Raw genomic sequence first — 20113 nt, 5'->3', positions numbered from 1 at the left:
GAGTTTCCATTCAGCCGTCTCTTCTCAGTTTGCTAGAATATGAATCTTGTCTTGTTTGGCCTCTAGTAACCTGAGTTGATTCTGCTTTTCGTGCAAAGTGGAATCACACTTACAATACTGTGCTTCGTTTTGAGGTAGATTATGTATAATGGCGCTTGCTGCGCTATTCTTCTACTTAGCATAGCAAGCCGCACTGTTTTCTTAGCTTTCTTGCGGTTTCAAGCATATGTACAGGCGTAAACTGGAAAACTGATCCACTGTATTCATTTTGTTTCCAGCTTAACTCTCTTACGCTTTGATAGCTTTCTTTCACTTTAAGCTCACAATCTCTTTTCTGAGGGCGTTTCTTCTCCTTGTGTCATTCTTGGTTCGTCATTTGTTCTATCTGTGAGTCCGTCCGGGCTCTCATGACATCACCATTCATCTTCCATTAAGGCCTTTTTGGTTTCTTCCGGGATGGTACTTAGGCAATCTTCATTTAGTCTCATTTGTTGGTAGGGTTTTCTCAATGAATACCTGTCCATGGTTGTCTGGGAATTGGTACCTTAATAGGTGTTGCTCTTCTGATGTGTACTGGGCAGAGCCCTATTGTGGCTTTTTGCTGGTTTATTTGCTCATCATACGTCACATATTTTGGTGTGAATGTTCCTGGTACTTCAAAATGGGCGATGGAAGTGCAGGCTTTATCTGGGACCTCCTCTACACTCCTCCTTCTGGGCGATTCATCGACCACTTTCACCTCCTTCTTTGGATGCAATTCCCTTGATTCTTCTATATCTATCTTTACTCCATCGCCTGGGTTCATTCCTTCTTCATCTTCTGGATATATACATGATGGTTTGAAAAAGTGTCTCTTTGGAGTCCATACCTTTATTACTCCCTTCAGGCTTCCTGTTGTTCTTACATGTTCATCTTTATTCCATGTCATGAGTTAACATTGTCCATTTGGGCTACAGTAAACCCATCTTCCCACATAGTTTCTGTGCTTCCTGGGATAGAGAAACCTTGTACCCTCTGGCGCATGAATGCTAGATTTCACAAAGTTTCTTATTTCTTCATCAGTCACGTCTTTGGGCTTACATCCTGGCTTGACATCAATCATGATCTTCATCCCTATGGCTTTCTTCACAGTTTTCTGGCATTGCGAGATTATTATCTTGATAACACAAAATCCTAGTAATATCATCACTAGCGGGGCTCCTAGGAACTTGAATCTGTCTGCCATCCATTGTCGCACCCAAGAGAATAGTGATCCAAACCAGCTGTCATCATCAACTTCGTCAGTTTCGTTGATCATCTGGTTCTGTAGCTTCGTCAACATACCTATGGCTTCTGTTAAAGTTCCATTTTCCTCATCGTGAGACGGTATAAATGTGCAACATGATTCTCCTATTTTTGCACAAACTCATCCATCCATACCTGTGATCATGTCAAGGACATATCTGTTCTTGAGAGTCATGAGTCGGATGGCTCTTAGCTCTTCCTTGATTGCACTGAATCCTTTTATGGTCGTGTTGATGGTCTGTAGTCACTCCTATCTGGTTATCTGCAACCATTTAGTATTTACTCCAACTTGGATTCTTGGCATAAAAACTGTTGTGAACACTGATGAGGTGAGACTGAACAGCCTGTGTTCATATGGGATTGCATGAAAAGTTTCTTCTGATTTGACAGAGAAGTAATTCTCTCTCTTCATCCGAGTTATTAGTTCCACATATCTCTTCTTCCTCAGGTGAGCATCTGCTTTCGGGAAACTGTCAATATTCAGGTCACTTTTCTGGATCACCAATGCTGGAACATGGACATTCACTATTGTGCATATACCTCCCAAGTCTCTTGGCAGTCTGATGTATGCTTTGGATCCACACGCCCAATAATGATCCATAATCACTGCAGTTCCATGTACCATTCCTGGAGCGTCAAAAACTCGTCCACAGTTCTGATTCTCTCCCAGCTTTCTTGTGTCATTGTTCCTGAAGCAGAATTTTGGGCTTTCTAGTGGCACTATCTGTAAGGGTCCTCCTCTGTCTTCGACCCATGTCAGTAGCTTTGCAAGTTTTTAGCCACAACGTATTGCATCCGTTTCGCACTATGTTGATGGTAGGCTCGTAGTGACCGAAGACCATCCATGCTCGGCATTTCAGTACTCCTTTCTCCCATCCGTCTGGTGAAAGCACTGTTCCCCAAATTTGCATTTGGCCTTGATTCTTCCATCTCCAAGCTTCTTTTGGAGATTTTCCTTGGACATTTAGCTTCTTGTTAGCTTCTCTTCTGATCTCTGCTCTTTTAAATCCAGGCTTCTCATATCCGATCACAATGTGTTTCGTCTTTCCATTGTTTCTTGTCTTTATGTCCTGGACATAATCGTCTTCATTTGGATCAGTTGCTTCAGTTGCCCATTTCAGATAGGCATCACTACCCATGAACTGTCCTCTGGTCTTGCACATTGCTACATGTGACATACAGTTTGCTGTCTGGACATCCATTTCTACAGCTACGAAGATCTTGGACTTCCCCATGCTGTATGGTAGGAGTGCGCTAACAAAGCATTCCCCTTCTGAATTTCGTCTTCCAACTTCTTTCATGTGCTGGTACCAAATGTTGTTTCCCAGATGTGCTGTGCTGTCCAGGGAGTTGTTTAGTTCATTGTCATTTCCATGCATGCTTCTCTTGATTCTTAATGTTTTCCTGAAGTTGGCTATGGCTACATCCCTGAATGCATCTGTATGGCTTTTTCTTGCTGGAGGATTCCCAGGTATCCTGGTCCATGGGTGCAGGCCTCCTCATCTGCGCTATTTGAGTGGACAAGAGCCTGGCAGTTCTTTCCTTCTTCGCATACATCTTTCTTCTGCTGGTTACAAATGCCCAAGCCAACCAGCCTGACGCTGGCCCGATGTATGGTTGTATTTTAGAACTGATACTTGGCTCTTGCATTGGAACATATGTGGTTGGTAATACAAGACTTGTTTGGGAGGAGGAGGTGGAGGCCCCAATGGGAGATGGGATGTGGGAACGCGCCCTGGGATATCACAAAAAAGTGTCACGAAACGCCAGACTTAAACATATACAGCTGTACATAACGCATAGAGCATACATGACCCCTCTGAGGATATCCAAGTTCCGAAACACTGGGCGACAGGCGTGCCCTAAGTGCGACATGGAAAACGCTGACATGACACACATGATTTGGTCATGCCCAGTAATCGAATGTTTCTGGGGTGAAGTGGCACAAAAATTAGTGACAAAAGGGGTCACGCTTGTCATAGATACGGCCTGGGCCTGCTTGCTGGGAGGGTTCCCCAGACCACGGAAACTTAAACATGTTGAGAAACTGAGAAACTTGGCATACGTGTTAGCAAAACAGAGGATCGCCATGGGATGGAATAATTGCCACAAACCACGGGTGGAGATATGGTGGAAGGAGTTACAGAAATGGGCGGAGGCCGACACGGTAGTATGGCAGGAGGCGAGCAGCATGAGTGGGGAGGAAGAAGTGGGCACCTTGATGGCATGGAAATTATTAATAGCGGAAATGTTCGGATCTATATCGGACCCGACGGAATCCGATGATAGCGAGACCCGGCCACATGTAGCAGATGTTGAACGCGAAGTATAAATAGACTCATAATGGAGGGTGGGACCTTGGGAGCAGTGGCAAAATGGAAATACAAATGGTGTTTAATGGAATTGTTGTAAACTACACTGCGTGTTGGGTTTGTTTGTATTGTTGTTTAAAAAGAAAATATGTGGTTGGTAATACAGTCTCTGTGATTTTGTTCTTCAGATCCTCTTGCAGTTCCCTTGCTCTGGCTAGGTGTGGAACTAATGAGTCTACTATCAGTTGTGTCCGTGCAGAGAGTTTGTCAGTGTTGGCTCTTGTTTTCTTAAGAGTTTCTGATATAACTGCTTCTGTTGGTTTTTGCTTTAATTCTTGTTTTCTCACAACATCTGCTGTGGAGTTTCTTATGGCAGGCAGTCTCTTCTTCTCTACGGCTTTGGTTTGTGGTTCTGCAGTCATTGACACTAGGTCTGTTTCGTGTGCATTCAGTGTTTGTGTGCATGTAGTTGTCAGTGATATTACTTCATTCATTCCTTGCCTACTCTGTCTCCGGTTTTTCATTTAATTCGTTACCATAAGTATGTGTGTATCATTGCTAATTACATCCATTTCAAGCTCATTCACTCCACCGTCAGTTGTTCTAGGGTCTGGAATGACAATGTAAGGTCTGGGTACTTTGTAGGTGTCATGCGTGCATCATTAGGTGGGTGCACTGAAATTGGGGCGCTTTTTGCACCAATAAAGAATGCAGTTCTGAGCGTTAATGACAGTAAAACAATAATGAATATGATGCATAGGTACATTATTCCCCTGTAGGTCAGGCGGCAGCATTTTCTTCCAGAGAAACTTGGTCTTCTCTCCTCCTGTGGTAGGACCACATTGCTGCTCTGAACCCCCATCTCGATCATTCATTAAATGCCAATTTTATTGCATTCCCTTAACCAATATCGTCCTTCGAGTTCTATGCTTTATCCACAAGTGTTAGGTGCTCCACAAGAGTCCCCCCTCTCGCAAGTGGCAAATTGTCTCTTATGTCAGGATACAGTTCCTTTGCCAGACTATGGGAAAAATCAAAATAAAATAACACTTTATTGAGTCCCTTTACTGTGCATGTTCAAAATAGGTAAGCTCCCAATCTACTCCTCTGATTTGTTTCAATCCTGAGGACATGGTGTATGCTGGTCATTACGAAGAGTAAGGACAGAAAAATATCAAATGCCAATGAAGTTCTTGACACTGATTCCTCGATCTGTCCCTCGTCGAAAGCTTTTTTAGAATCTCCTCAGATAGTTCTGTTGTTGGTTCAAAATCTCTATTTGCAGTACAATTCCATGCAAAAGCATGCCCATCTGTGCAAAATCAGCTGGATTTCTGATGAATGTGAGGACGTCAATATCGATTGGTCTCCCCACTAGCTCTGGAACGTCAGTGACTAGATGAAAAAGGACATTATGAGCCAACCTGCTGTCTTCCAGTGACAGGGGCATTTGTCCTGTCTTGCTGAGGTTCGGAATTATATGTTTTCTACTAAATGCGAACAATGTCTGCACTGTCCAGTCGCGTGGAGTGCAACTAGAATTATGATTTTATTTAAAAGATGGCTTAAATGTTCTGTATTTGCTGGGTCTCGAAGGAATGTGAGTGTATCTGTTGTTCTCCCGAAAAGAGTTGGACAGTCTTCGATTATGCGGAAGAACATTGTGTTGATGAGCTCATCTATTTCCGCCTGTGTTGGGAACATTTGATTCTTTCTCACTGTACTCAGGGAGTAGGATAAATTGTTCGGCAATGACAGTGAGGAGTTGTCTTATTGTCTTTTTGTTTTCAGGATCTTGTAGGAAGTCAGTGACACTGGTGAGCCTCCCTACCAATGACGGTTATGATCTTAGCACTAGATCAAAATAGGTGACCACATCCTTGGTGATGTCGCTAATGCGGGACACCATAAGTGACTCTGAATAGGGTTGTGGTGTGGAACAAGTCAGGATGCTGTGTTTGCTTCCAATATAAGTGTCCTCGGTCAAAAATTGGCATCTCCTTTTCTCAAAGCTTAAATTTGCCTCAGGCCAAAGTTCAATAGTCAATAGCCTGTGTCGTGGCTTACACATGCAATTTTCTTCTTTACCCTGCAACTAGGATGCACAGAGTGTCTGTTTTTTATGTCCTTCTCCCCTTTTTTGCTTAGAGGAAGTGTCCAATTTAAGCCACAATTTGCAAAAAGTTCTTTGTCTTTGTCTGGCTGGTCATGTGCCCTTCTTTGCCTTATAGATCTCGTCTGCACATGCTGTGGTTCTTCCCCATCGCTTGTCGATTCCTCTGGTTGGGGTGCAGGCAGGGGGTCTTCTCCGATGCAGGGTTTTATATCGCTGAGAAAAATCCAAGCTCTCCTGCCTTGTAGTTTCACTGCGGACGGAGTGCAGTCCTCCCCTGTAAAAGGACAGCTGAATCTTGGCTCGTCCCACTTTTTCCTTGTATGATTCTTCACAAGGACGGCATCTCCAGGGAAAACGGATGGAACACATAAACCTTGAACTTGGTCTGTTGTAGTATCTCTTTCTGCATTCTGTGCTGCTCTGCACCCTTTTTGTCGTTGCTGCAGCTGGTCTGAAATCAAAGTAAGTCAAGAAGTCATGCATGGCAGATAGTTTTGCATTTCAGACTCTAAAACCTCTCCTGTTGACTGGGCATCATATCTAGCTCTATCTCGGGGTGTCAGAGGAGTTCTCATTCTTCTTCCTGTGGCTATCTCGTGTGGTTTAAGATGGTGGTCGGACCCGGGTTCGTTCCGAAGTGCATGCAGTGCCAGTGGAAGGCAGTGCACCCATCCCTTCTTTAGAGTAAGCTTCAACTTGGCTATCCTTTCCTTTAACAAGCCGTTGAGCTTCTCACAGATCCCATTACCTTGTGGATGATAGGCCTACGAGAACGTTTGCTCTATACCAAGCAGCAAGCTAATCTGCTCGAACACTGCATTGACAAAATGAGGGCCATTATCTGACCTCATGACCTCACACACGCCCCACCTGGGGAACAGATCTCTCACTAAAAATGTGGCCGCACAGGCAGAGTCTGGGTGTGTACATGGACCTGCCTCAATCCATCTAGAGAATGGACACACCACAACAACTAAGTATCTGTACCCGTTACATGCTTGAATCATGTCAATTTAATTGACATGCAAGTGTTGAAAATGCCCATTTGACTTTGGGATAACTCCTCTCATTACTTTTAATGTGTGCCCAGCCGTGAATTGCTGACAAATTTTACAGTTCATCATAAAGAATGCAACGTGCTCCGCTAAATTCGATATAAGAGTGTTGCTGCTAGGTTCTCTTTTGTCATGTGCGCCGGGTAATGTAACTGCTCCAGCGCTATTTTAATAGGTAATAGGGCTTCAGGCATTACTGGTTTACCAGTGCTGTCTTGTCGCCACAAGCTGTCAGAGGGGTTTAAAAACACCGTCAACGTTGCCACAGGTTCTTCTCTTCCTGTGGTGCCTCCCCTTGGAGTTCCATTAGCTGTGTTTGCCCCAAATTGCTGTAACTTTCAGGTGCAGTTTGTGTAACCGTCATTGGCTCGTTGGCATGGATAACCTCCACTTCCATGATTGTTTCACTTTTGGATGCCATGCGTTTGGCTTCCGTGTCTGCTGCTTGATTTCCACTTGAGATCAAATCTGTCCCCTTCGTGTGGGCGGTGCATTTCACGACAGCTATGCCCACTGGGAGCTGTAGTGCCTTGATCAGCCTGTCCAATAAGGCTCTGTGCTGCACTGGCGTGCCGTCTGCTCGGAGGTAGCCCCTCCTTTTTCAGCACGCTAAGCCTGTGTGCACTGTCGACATCGCATAGGCAGAGTCACTGTACACCGTTACTTCCTGGTCTGCATGATTCTCAATGGCGAGTATTAACGCCAATAATTCTGCAGCCTGTGCTGAATAATGAGATGGTATTCGTGCACTAAGAAGCACTCAAAACTCTCCATTAGTTTTGTGTTTCATCACAGCAACGCCTGTGTATCTTTGCCCGTCATTTTGGTCAATCCTCGAAGACCCGTCAATAAAGACGATCTCTCCTTCTGCCAAGGCATTTTCTTTCACCCTGGGGATTTCATCATAGAATTCTTCATAATTTGCACAGTCATGCATGGGCTCTCCTTCAGTGACTGGCTCGGCTATGAACATAGCTGGTTTTACTATCTTACATCAGACTATTTTAATCGATGGATTTGATATGATCACTTCATAAGCAGAAGCTCTCTGGGATGTCAATGTGCCCTTTGGTTTATGTAGAATGGCAAATAGTGAGTGCTCGACGTAACGTCATTTAGCACCCCATCACAATGGTTGTAGCCTTCTCTATGGCGAACGCTGCAGAAGCTAAACTTTGTTCGCACAGGAAATGACCTCTCATTACTGGGTCCAAATTCCCACTGTAGTATGCCAGGGGCTTGTACCCCAATGTGGTTCTCTGTGTGCCTACTGCCGTCATAACGCTACCATTTGTGTGTGAAAACAAGTAAAATTCCTCTGCATAATTGGGGATCTCTAGAACTGGTGCTGTGCAGATGGCTCTTTTGAGTTCAGTAAAATCCTTTCAACCATGGTCTCAGACCATTCAATCTTTTCTTTCGTCACTTGGGCCTTCTTTAGGGCCTGAAGTAAAGGCTTGGTGTATGAGCTGTAGTTGAAGACCCATGCCCTGGCATAGTTGCATAGGCCTAAAAAGCTCTGCATCTGCTTTAGTGTGTGTGGCTTAGCCGTGTTAAATATGGCTTCAGCCCTTTCTGGGGTTACTTTCTTTCCCTCATGTGAGATCAGCTGGCCTATGTACAGCACTTCTTGTTGACAATATTGTAACTTTTCTTTGTCAACCTTATGTCCATTCTCAGCCAGTATAGTCAATAGCTGAACAGAATCGTGCCTGCATTGTTCTTCTGTTGTGCTATAAATTAAGATGTCATCCACGTATTGCAGGACGACACTTTCTAGTGCAATATTTCTCAGATCCATCTGCAGGACTCTGTTAAAAATAGAAGGAGACTCACAGTACCCCTGTGGCAGCCTCGTGCTTTTCAGACGCATTTGTCTGATCGTGAATGACATCAGATCTTGTGAGTCATGGTGCAACGGGATTGAGAAAAATGCATTTTTCAGGTCAATCACCGTGAAATATTTTGCCTCAACAGGTATGTTACATAGAATTGTAGACGGGTTCGGGACTAGAGGCAACTCGGCCTCAACACTATCATTTATTGGCCTCAGATCTTGAATTAGCCTCCACTACCTTTTTTCAAAGTTTACACTGACGTATTACATGACGACTCTGACGTCACTAAGATGCCTTGCTCTATCATGGCAGAAATTGTCTTAAAAATCCCCTCATCTGCCTCTCTGGACATGGTATATTGTCAGGCTTTTGGTAGAATTGCTCCAGGTTTCAGTTTAATCCTCACTTCTCCAATGCCCTTGAAGAGGCCTACGTCATAGGGGCCTGTAGTCCATACTGTGACAGGCACCTTGGCTATGTTGTCATCAAAATATTCAGGACGATTTAGTGCCATCATCATTCTCTGAGGTACTTCCCTTTTAATCATCTTTACCCAAAAGGTGCGACTCACTTTCACCATTGTCTCTCCCATATCTGCTTGTTCTTCAAACAGATCGTCATTGGTGACGTCAGTCAATCGATATCCTTCTTCAATGGCAATCACTCCGCACCATTGTCGGCCCTCGTCGTCATAACCATCAATCAAGGCCACTCTCCCTTGCACTGCAGCCGTGTACATCATCAAGGGAAATACTTGTCCCTTCTCCTCATGCATCGGTATTCTAGGTCTGAATAAGAACTCATCAGGGGTTCTCATGACTTCGTATGCAAGGCCTGGCAATCTTGCCATAAGCACATGCATACCATATGCAAACATTTATGGCTCTAATGGTATGGCCCTCATGGCTATGTGTCCTGATTATGCTCTAATCATTTCGCATACATTTGAGTAGTGCATTCCTGGAGTGGAACATACTATGCCCTCCTCCGTGAACGAGATTGTCATGTTTAATTTTGTCATTAAATCTCGACCCAAAATGTTTACTGGGGTCCGCCGAGAATATAGTAATGGCACATTCATCTCACATTCTCCTATGGAGACTGGAAGTGCATTTGTGAAGGGAACATGACCGCAAGCACCTGTAAAACTCTGAGTATCTGTGGCCTCGCCAGACAAGGAAAACTTGCCTTCACGTATGCACGAGCGTGTTGCACCCGTGTCAACTAAGAAGGAATATTCTTTATCCCCTATAACGACATCCACCCTAGGTTCCCTGTGAGGGTCTGGTGTCACTGATAGGATAGAACACATCAGGGTTCCCAGTGAGCTGTCCTAGTTTATATACAAATTTGGCCCACTGTGTGCTGGTGAATTTCCCTCATTTCCATTGTTACTTCCCATTCCAGGGTTCATGGTCTGCGATAGTTGTATCGGTGCCTGTTGGGATTGTCCTTGTGGGAAATTCCCCATGCTTTGCGGTTGCACCCCTTGTTGCGCTCCTGGTGCTTGTTGGTGCACCGTGTGATTTTGTGCAGCACCCTGCTGTAAAACTACAGGTGGATTTGCCATGCCTGCTGCTGTTCCTTGGCCGTTCTGCATCATGCCTTGATTTCTGCATGTGCGCGCCAAATGCCCTGTCATTCCACACAGCCAACATACTGGCGGTGGTCAGATCATTTGCCCATTTGACATATCTTGATTACCATTTTGCATATTTTGAAAACCTCCTTGGTTATTTTGGAAACCTCCCTGATTACTGTGCTATCCTCTTCCCCTAAATCCTCTTCCCCTGGGGTAAAACCCTGTATTGCTCTGACTGCTCTGCTGTTGATTAGTCACCTGTGGCATGCTCGATTCAGCTGCACTAGTTATCATGGCTCCCTCAAGAGCATACTTTGACAATTTCTTTTGCACCAATTTCGCTTCCGCTCCCTTTCATGTGTCTTCCTTTTTGTGATTCTTTTCCTGCAGCAGTCTACAAAAATGTGCGATGGTCAACTGTATTTCATTCCCAAGGCTTGTCTTCAATTCCCACCAATTTCTTGAGTTATTTCTGTACCAGCTCTGGCAGCCATTGGCACAATATATGGTAAAACACAGGTATAGATTTCGTCCAAGATTCATGAGTCTCGAGTACCCACGCATCTTGAAAATTCTGTATGTAAATTAACGGATCCTCAGACTCCTTAATTTTTCATGTCATTATAGATCCCAAATCTGAAGTATCTGGATAAAGCACTTGCAGCGCTTTCCATGTAGCAGCTCTACAGTTGTTAAATGGAGCTCCGTTGTGTGCAGTATTCATTGTGGTTACGCCAGGGTAGCCTGCTTGTGCCCACACATCGTCAGCTCTCTCACCAAGTATGGCGATTAGGAGACCCTTAATGTCCCCTATAGTTAACGTGTTTCCTCCTGTCCGTTTTTCTAACACACGTATCCATTTTCCGGCTCCCGATGTCAGCCTTGCCAGCTTGTTTTTCAAATTTTCGCTATCCATGTGTGGCCATGGAATATATTGTGGTCTTACTCCCCCCTTCTCGAGCAACGGAAATTGGAATGTGAAGCCCTCTCTCTCTTCTTTCACTGTTCTCCTCGGTCTATAGCAGGGGTAATATTCCTGCATCGCTGTCTACCTGGCAATGCCCTTAGTCTGTCCACATAGGACAGCAAAGACACCCCCCTCTGACCGTGAGATACTTCTTCATATCGGTCAGGCTGAGTGGCTGACTCTGATGCTCTTGGTGCAGATTTGCTATTGTCTGACCACCTTATTCCTTTTTCCCTCAGGAGTCGTCTTTTGCTTCGTCCCTCTTCCTCATTTTCCTTGCACTCCTCCCTTTCTGAGTCAGACATTGTCTGGCCCCAACTATTGCGACTTCTCGTATCCTCTTTGTTCCTGATTATTTCTAATCTATCTAGGGATAGCTCTCTATTCCCACGACTTCAGGTGACATCCTCAGTGTCATACAGCTGAGTGCTCTGCAGGCGCTCGTCTTCCCCCTAACCCTTGGGGTATTTGTTCTAGCCCATTTCATCATATATTCTATCGATCGTTTCTCCGATGCTTCTGGTGTCAAAGTCATCGTGAATATTTGACCTAGACGTGCCTGGTACTGAATCGTACTCAGGAAAGAATTCTTCGATGTCTTCCCAGTCTACAACTGGAGCGGGTTTTTTAACCTCTCTCCCCAGATATTCAAGATCGCATGCTCTCTGTCTCTGTTTACGTTCTACACTGTCATCTAATTCTTTACGTTTCCTCACCTCTTCTCTGACCCTATCTTCTTCCTTTCTCTTTTCATTTCTACGTTCATCTGCCCTTCGAATTTCCTCATCTCTTTGTCCCTTTATTCTTTTCTCACGTATCCTTTGCTTTTCCTCTAACCTCTGCTGTTTCTGTCTGTCTTGATCATTGGTTGCTCTTGGTTTGCGATCAAGCTGTTTTTCTTGCTCTTCGCGATATAGCTGTTCTCACCTTTGTATGTCTTTCTTTCTTATCCTTTCATCTCTCAACTCCTTCTCTTTCCCCTTTCTCTGTGTCTCATCTAACCTCTCTTTTTGTTTCGCGTCATCAATGCCTTTGCCATCGAATTTCAATAAAATTTGCCCTCCCATCCATTCGTCTTTTGCGAATGCTATCTCATCAGTTCTTTCTTCGCTTCCCTTCCATCTCTTCCCTTCTCTCTCTTTGTCGAGAGATGCACTTGTCTGTGCCCGATCTCTTCTTTCATCATCACATCTCTCCTTGTCCCTTGGGACTGCAGAGGAAATATTCTTATCCTTATCCTTCCCTTGATTTTCATCACTACTATATGTAGGTGGCTCATATGCAGGGTTGCTGTACCCCATGGCTGCTTTGCGTTCTCTCAGTGGGTATAATCCCTCATCCTTGCTTTCATCAATTTTTGTTTCGGATGGGACGGGTGGCGCAGTAGGTGTCTCACCCCCCTCTGTACATACATTAAGTATCCAATCTGTCGGTGGCTCTTCCTCCTTTCCCTGCTCATACATTTTCCACAACTCGAGAACAGCAAGGCATTTTTCTAACTTCTTGCCTGTATATGTGTCATGCAAATATGCTGTCATATGTTGCAAGATGTCTTAGGATGAAGACCCATTTTGTGGCCATGGCATAAACATCTTGTGGGCGGTACCTTTAACCCACTCGGTACTATATTTCTTTAACTTGGGTGTGTGTTTTGGCAACTGCTTGCATACGTGTGCCAATGGAGTCATATCTTCCATGCTTAAATCTTTTCCCTTTTCCTCTTATATAACACTTGTCAATGCTTTTGTGTGGCTTAAATAACTTCTAACAATATGAGCGAGCACCAAAAACTGCAAGCTCCAATCCAAATTTTTTCCACAAAATTGTATACCTTCTAATTTACTCAAAAACATCAATTCATATATGATTCTATCTCAGCTCTTCAATCGCATAAAATTGAAATCAGTTTTCTCAAGTTTTTTCTTTTTTTCATATGTCATAAAAACAAAAAAATCATGTAATACAGACGCTTGACAGACTAGACGAACACCAGCTGGATACAGATATCTCTGCCTCTAATCATTAACCCTGCATGGAGTGTAAACGTACCCCTTTCACGACGTCTTTAACCGTTGTGGTAGTCCATTTGTTCCCCATTATGAGGGACTCTGGGTACCCGTTTCTTCTAACCGCTATATTAAAGCGTAGGAATAAGGCGAATCCTCTCACTTGGGTGTCTGCCCCGGTAACCTCTCTCTTCTCGGGTGTCCTCCCCTGTAACCTTTATTTATTTAATTATTCCCCAGTCATTATCCCCTTACATATATACAGTCTTCTCTACTTCAAACTATATTTCGTTTTTTCCCACCTCCCTCCGTTACCTTTTCCCGGTACTTGTTTCTAGAGCATGCACTTTTGCCAGAACATTAGTCTTTTTCACTCACCGTTCGCATGGTTCTTCTCTGGACCCTCAGGATCACCGCCTTTGTCACCGCCTTCTTCGGTCCCGTAGGAATGGGAAGGGATGTCAGGCCCTGTCTGCAGTCTATTTACACTACCATTGTCTACGGGGAGCTTCACGGTCTACTCAACTGAATGGCAAAGGACTTGTGATATTGCCGAAGGCCTAGAGTTAGTTTATGTCAACGGTCAATAGGTGTCTTATTCAAATCAATAATCGATAATCGATAACCATCAAATCTCTGCTACCAACTGTACTCAGGAGACCCCCAGCCGGCCCATAGGGCCAAGGTTTGCTCCGAGAGTACTTTAAGATGAGATAGCTGCACCTTGAGATGGATGGGGGTGCAGATTTATTACTCCAACACCAATCAATAAGGACAACTCAATGGTTTACCAAAGGGAGTCCGTTTAATGACAAGTACAAAAAACAGGGAGTCATGGCAATGAGCAGTGATGCGATAGTCCCTCTCGCTTCAACTCCAATGAACTTCATAAAAAACACATCATTTATACTGAAAATTCGTCGTAAGTGACGTATAACACTCAAAAGTTAATAAGCATTTCTATTGGTTCGGAAAAGGCAAATTTAATATAGGTGCTATATCTGTATATGGTAACGGAGTGAGGGATTGGGTAAATACTGCCAGTGGGCATCTAAGCCCTTGCTTCAAAATGACTACTGTAGACATCACTAAAAGTACGACGTCCCATTGGTTCTACTAACTATAGGAGCCTAGATTATTTGGTCCATTGTGAGTGGGTTTGCACCAACCCCATGCATACATTTCCACTTTGCTTAGGAGCACACAGAATGGTCTGCCAGGTGCAGGGTGCCCCCTCAGCTACACGGCTTCCCCCAATTAAGGTTACAATCAATCATCACTTCAACAACAATGTGTCAATTATGTTACTTTGGTTGGCCTCGAAACTGCATCTTCTGTCTGGGAAAGTTCCGATATCTCTTCCTGGGCTGATGCCAAGCGTAGGTGTGAACTCATGCTTCTCCTCGCTCGGATTGTCACGAGATGCAGACACTGTGAATTTGCCTAGTTTCTCTCGGTTTGTGCATTTAATTCTTATTCGGCTTGCCACCTGCCTATGCTTCTTTATCATGACCTTTCAAAGACAGGATATTCTGTTCTTAAGCTTAAATTAGATGTAGCTACTGTTTGTTCCTTCTATTGGCATGACCTTGGCTCTCCTTTCGATTCAGCCGTCTCTTTTCATTTTGCTAGAATATTAATCTTGTCTTGTTTGTCCTCTAGTAACCTGAGTTGATTCTGCTTTTCGTGCAAAGTGGAATCACACTTACAATATTGTGCTTCGTTTTGAGGTAGATTATGTATAATGGCGCTTGCCGCGCTATTCTTCTACTTAGCATAGCAAGCTGCACTGTTTTCTTAGCTTTCTTGCGGTTTCAGGCATATGTACAGGCGTAAACTGATCGACTGTATTCATTTTGCTTACAGCTTAATTCTCTTACGCTTTGATAGCTTTCTATCACTTTAAGCTCACAATCTCTTTTCTCAGGGCATTTTGTCTCCTTGTGTCATTGTTGGTTCGTCATTTGTTCTATCTGTGAGTCCGTCCGGGCTCTCGTGACGTCACCATTCGTCCTCCATTAAGGCCTTTTTGGTTTCTTTCGGGACGGTACTTAGGCAATCTTCATGTAGTCTCATTTGTTGGTAGGGTTTTCTCAATGGATACCTTACTGTCCATGGTTGTCTGGGTACTGGTACTTCAATAGGTGTTGCTCTTCTGATGCGTACTGGGCATAGCCCTACTGCAGCTCTCTGCTGGTTTATTTACTCATCATACGTCACATATTTTGGTGTGAATGTTCTTGGTACTTCAAAATGGGCGATGGGAGTGCAGGCTTTATTTGGGACCTCTTCTACAAGTGTAAATGGTGTGTGCTGGAGCAAGGAGCTTTGAAGCCTCTGGGTTGTCAATTATTATTGAGTGCAAATTCATCCAAAGAAAATTGTGTGCTGGTGCAGTAATCCATGAAGCTCCTGTGTTGCCAATAATTATTGAGTGCATATTCATGCAAAGAAAACTGTGATTTTTGTACATTGTAATGTGAGGGGTCAGAAATGTGAGGCGGACAACCTGGTAAGGTTTTTCATAAGATGCCATTTTATCAACTCAAAAGGGTTTGACAAACGCTGCACTATCTCTACCCTGAAGAGGATTTATCTGCCGATCAAAATAAACTAAACGAAACATTCTATCTAAACGAATCTGTCCCTCATACTTAGACATATAACAAACTTAACAGGGTAATGTATGGCAATTCAAATATAACACAAATAACAGTTCTGTTCAATATAAACCTGATTCAAAGCAGGATTTTCAATAAATAGTTCAAAATAGAAAATTTCGATTCGCAAAAAAGTTCTGATTAGAAAGTTCTTCTTGCTCCAAAAGTCTTTCCCTTGGACTTTGTCCAACAGTTCAAACGACAACAAGTCTTTATCTCTCTACTTGTATTAGAGAGTTCAAGTCAAGAACAATTCCACAATTCGTCAGTTTCAACAAAAATTATTTGTCAGGATGATTCCACACCAGTTCACAAAATACTTTAGTGGTCTTGCCACTTCCTCTTCCTCACAGCCCTTAACCAAAACACAGCACTTTCTTGTCCACTCACCTATCAGGACTACCACTACAAAGTTCCTCCCCTGCTATACTTGCCTGCCAGGTCTGAAAACAACTCCTAACACTACTAGAAGTATTTATGTGGTAAGGTATACTTCAGAAAACCTAGCAAAGTCTTTTGACTCAACAACATCAGTATCGAAAATTTCTTTTGAGAAGACATGAAACACATAGGTGCTGTTTATTCCACACTTGTGATTGCTACATGCAATGCAGGTTATGCTGCTCTCCTCCTGAATACTTTCCATCATGGGGACTGCTCTCCGGCCACTCTTCTTTTCCCACTCTTACATCAACCAAATGCAATTAATGGCTTTCTCTCACACTTGCTCTTCTTTGGCTTAGACAATACGTGTTTATGTCTTTTCCAACTATCACCTCTTTCTCACTCTGGCAATAGGGGTTACAATCAACTTGCTTTTTAATTGTCCTCTTTTGGCTTGACCAATATTGGTTCCTATTAACTTGATTTGGTATTGCCCTCTCTTGGGTTTGGCAATAATAGTTCTTGTTAGCTTCTTTTAATATTGTCCTCTCTTGGCTTTGGCAATTTTATAAGTATAATTACAGCCTTTGTGTTTGTGCCCAAAGTTTTTATGCTGTCAATTTGGCGTCTTTGTATCAGTTTGGTATTCAGAGTTATTATTATTCTGCCACGTTAACTGCATAAGTTCGGTATTCAAAACTATTATATATGGCCAGCGGGCAATCATGGAGCATTCTGGGGGCACACAATGATAGTGAACTCACTGGTAAGGTTTATCAGAACTTGAGGTATTAATGTTCTGATATTCACATTTAGCATCCCCCGTTGACTACAAGAGGCTTTACCACCATACATCTGGGCATCTTTTTGAGGGGGTCTTACTCCTGATAAATGATTGATTATGACAGTTTTCACAACCAGCATGGTAATTAACTTTGAGAAAGGAAACCTCAAGTCATTACATACTCTGGCATCACTGACATCTCTTCCTCTGAGGAAGACAAATACTGCATCCCTCAACACCGGAGTCCTCTTGTTTCCTTGGAGCCCTTCTTCTCCCAGGTGATCCTCCCAGCTAATCCCACCCCCAGTGGTAGGTTCAGGTAGCGGCTGCCTGCCACTGGCCACCTGGGATTAGACTTTAGGTAGGGTCTTAGTGAGGATTCATCATAGTACTAGAGGCATGCCTCCAAATTCCAAACCAGGGTGGGGCAGAGCATGGGCTTTGCAAAAGGTTAAATGTTGCAGGGCTCCAAAGCACTTTTTCTACACATACAACTTTTCTCCTGCAGATTTCACCACCAGAATTAAAAATCAAAAGTATGTCTACAGTGCCTTTTGAAATACTCACTCTTAACATATCAAGTCCCCAAAGCTAATATTCACAGTAGAAAATACATAAAGAGCACTTCAATCCAGTCTTTCTATGTCACACCTCATAACTGAAAGACACTACGTTTCTTATATTCTAAACTACAACACCCATAAGCCCTCACCATTTACTATATCAGCAGAAGCTGTAACACATTCGACACCAACACATCTCTCAAAAACTATTTCTTTAAACACATTCATTAGGTTGTAATGCATTCCTGTTACACACAATTGAGGTAACCTGCACCTTTTTTAAATTTCACATGATTATTGACTGCACATTGCTGCAGAAAAAACTATTTGTAGAAGCACATATACTATATAGTGTAACCTTTCTCAGAAACCACATTTCTAACTTTCAATACCCAAACAGTAAAAGCTAATTTATGTTCCTTTTACCCAACTCAATCAAGGCAGCCCATGTAATATGTAACTAATCAAAAAACAAAACATATAACACTCACTGGGCCTTATTACGACAATGGAGTTAGGGGGTTAATGGGGCCAGTAGAGCTGCCGGCCCCGTTAACCCCCTACCGCCTCATTACAAGGTCTCCTCGCGGGACCCGCTAAGGACGCCTGGTAAAACCAGGATGCAACAAGATCAGGATGCAAACAACGGGCCTGTCATTAACGGGCACGTTGTTTGCCTCCTCCCCATCCCCATTCCCATTGGGGCTCAATGGGAATGGGGATGTACCGGGTCCGGGTTCCCTGAATGGGTAAATACTGGGCCCTCCAAGGTCAGAATGGCCCGGTATTTCCCCATTCAGGGAACCCAGACCCGGTACCCGGTATGGGGGTAGCCATGCCGCGAATAGCGGCATGGCTACCTTCATTGTCGTAATGAGGCCCTATGTCTTTAATTATGAAACGAGATTCAGAAAAACTCATGGAACTTTTTCCTCAGACCACCTTCATTTTTTCCAACATACCTCAGCGGCAAAAATGGAAGTGGTGCACCAGATTTCATTATATTTAATTCTAAAATTGGGAAATCTTTGACAAATGTGAATAAAGTCGTTTCTGGATTTTATCAGAGATCATAAACATACCTGTTATTGTGACAAATCCTTGGATGTCGTCCCTTCTCCCCTAAGGCGAGTCCCTTCCCATGAGGCCAAGAAAGTGAAGTCTCTACCCGATAGTCTGCCTGGGGATTGTTCTAAGCGGGTGGATCTCATGGGGAAGGATCTCCCCTGTGGGACTGGGGATGACTATACAGGAGGAATGAGGTATGCCCCAGACCTCATCCTCCTACCCCACACAGAGGCCCACAGTCCCATACACTTCTATGCATCTCTATAAAGCAGGTGAAATGACCTCCCTAGAATGTGCCCGGATGAGGAAGGGTAGGAATTACCTCTGTGATTCACCTACAGAAACTGGGACAAAGAAGAACACAAGAAACCCACTTTATAACAGCAAAAGAAAGATGAGGAGGAGGTGCAGAGTAATGCGGAGTGACTAGTGAAACCAACATGAGCAGTTCAGACAATACGAATCAGACAGGTGAACTCCAAGGATACAAAGGGAAGAACGCCTTACGACCGGTCCGATCCATCCCGGAGGTGCTGGGAAATTCAAATGCTGCTGTGGAAACAGAGACGCCAAGAGTGCAGGAGCAGAGACACTGCGCTGCAGACAGAAGCATCCCCGCCAGACCCCCCGTGGATCGACCAGAGCAGGAAGAGGAAAGAAGGACAAACAGCTGATGACAGAAACTGGTATGTGCAGGGAACCAGAGGCACACTGTCCAAGAAAAGAGGAATGCGAGGAAGACGCCCTGGTTCCTGGAGCAGCCACGAGTGATCCGAAAGGCGGAAGAGGCCCGTGGACAACCAGAGGTCCCCAGTAAGAAGCCTGGAGAGATCCAGGTAACCAAGACAGTTGGTGGGAACCCTTAGGGGAGGAGAAGACACAAGGAAGGGATCTGGGATCCACAACAAGTAACATGCTGCCTCCAGAGCAATCTTCATAGTCACAGTTCAGGGCCGGGGAGTAACCAGGTCAAGAGAAAAGAATCTCATGGGTCTGGGAGCCGCACCCATTTAGTAGGAATGTTCTCCAAAGCCATCATCATAGTCACAGTACCTGGCAAGATAGTGAACCAGGTGGGCTGTGAGTGTTGAGAAAGGCCAGGGGAAGAGCCATACCCTCTGGCATTTTTAACTGTAAAAGCCTGAGAGAAACCAGTTACATATTTTTAACATTAATGTTACATATTTTTATTTTAAACTTTATAAGTTGAGTACTACAAATGAATGCTCCATATGTAAATATCATACTTCTGCATCAGTGTGTAATAAAATAAAATATGTATAAAAAGAGATCAACATAAATATTTAACTTATTTAATCAGTAAGGTCACATTTGATGGAATTATTAATCTCATTGGTGATGTCATGTATGATGTAATTAGTGATGTCACCAGTGATGTCATTTGTGATGTCATCATTATAGTCATACGCTGCTCAAAGAGGGGGCACATAGTTGAGGTTTTGTTGTGTTAAATCTGATCACCTTAACACTCTC

The 20113-nt window shown here is 43.8% G+C and overlaps 1 long non-coding RNA gene across 1 annotated transcript in view; it reads left to right on the top strand.

Moving 5' to 3' along the window:
- The window catches only part of LOC138453157 (uncharacterized), a 253342-nt gene that overhangs the window by 173227 nt on the left and 60002 nt on the right, over positions 1-20113 (top strand). The gene's annotated exons all lie outside the window — the stretch shown is intronic.

Source organism: Ambystoma mexicanum, chromosome 4p (assembly GCF_040938575.1).
Source record: "Ambystoma mexicanum isolate Mex_15411 chromosome 4p, UKY_AmexF1_1, whole genome shotgun sequence".
In the NCBI taxonomy this organism is placed as follows: domain Eukaryota; kingdom Metazoa; phylum Chordata; class Amphibia; order Caudata; family Ambystomatidae; genus Ambystoma; species Ambystoma mexicanum.
Note: the sequence above shows the minus strand (reverse complement) of the source record. Positions and strands in the feature narration are given on the sequence as shown.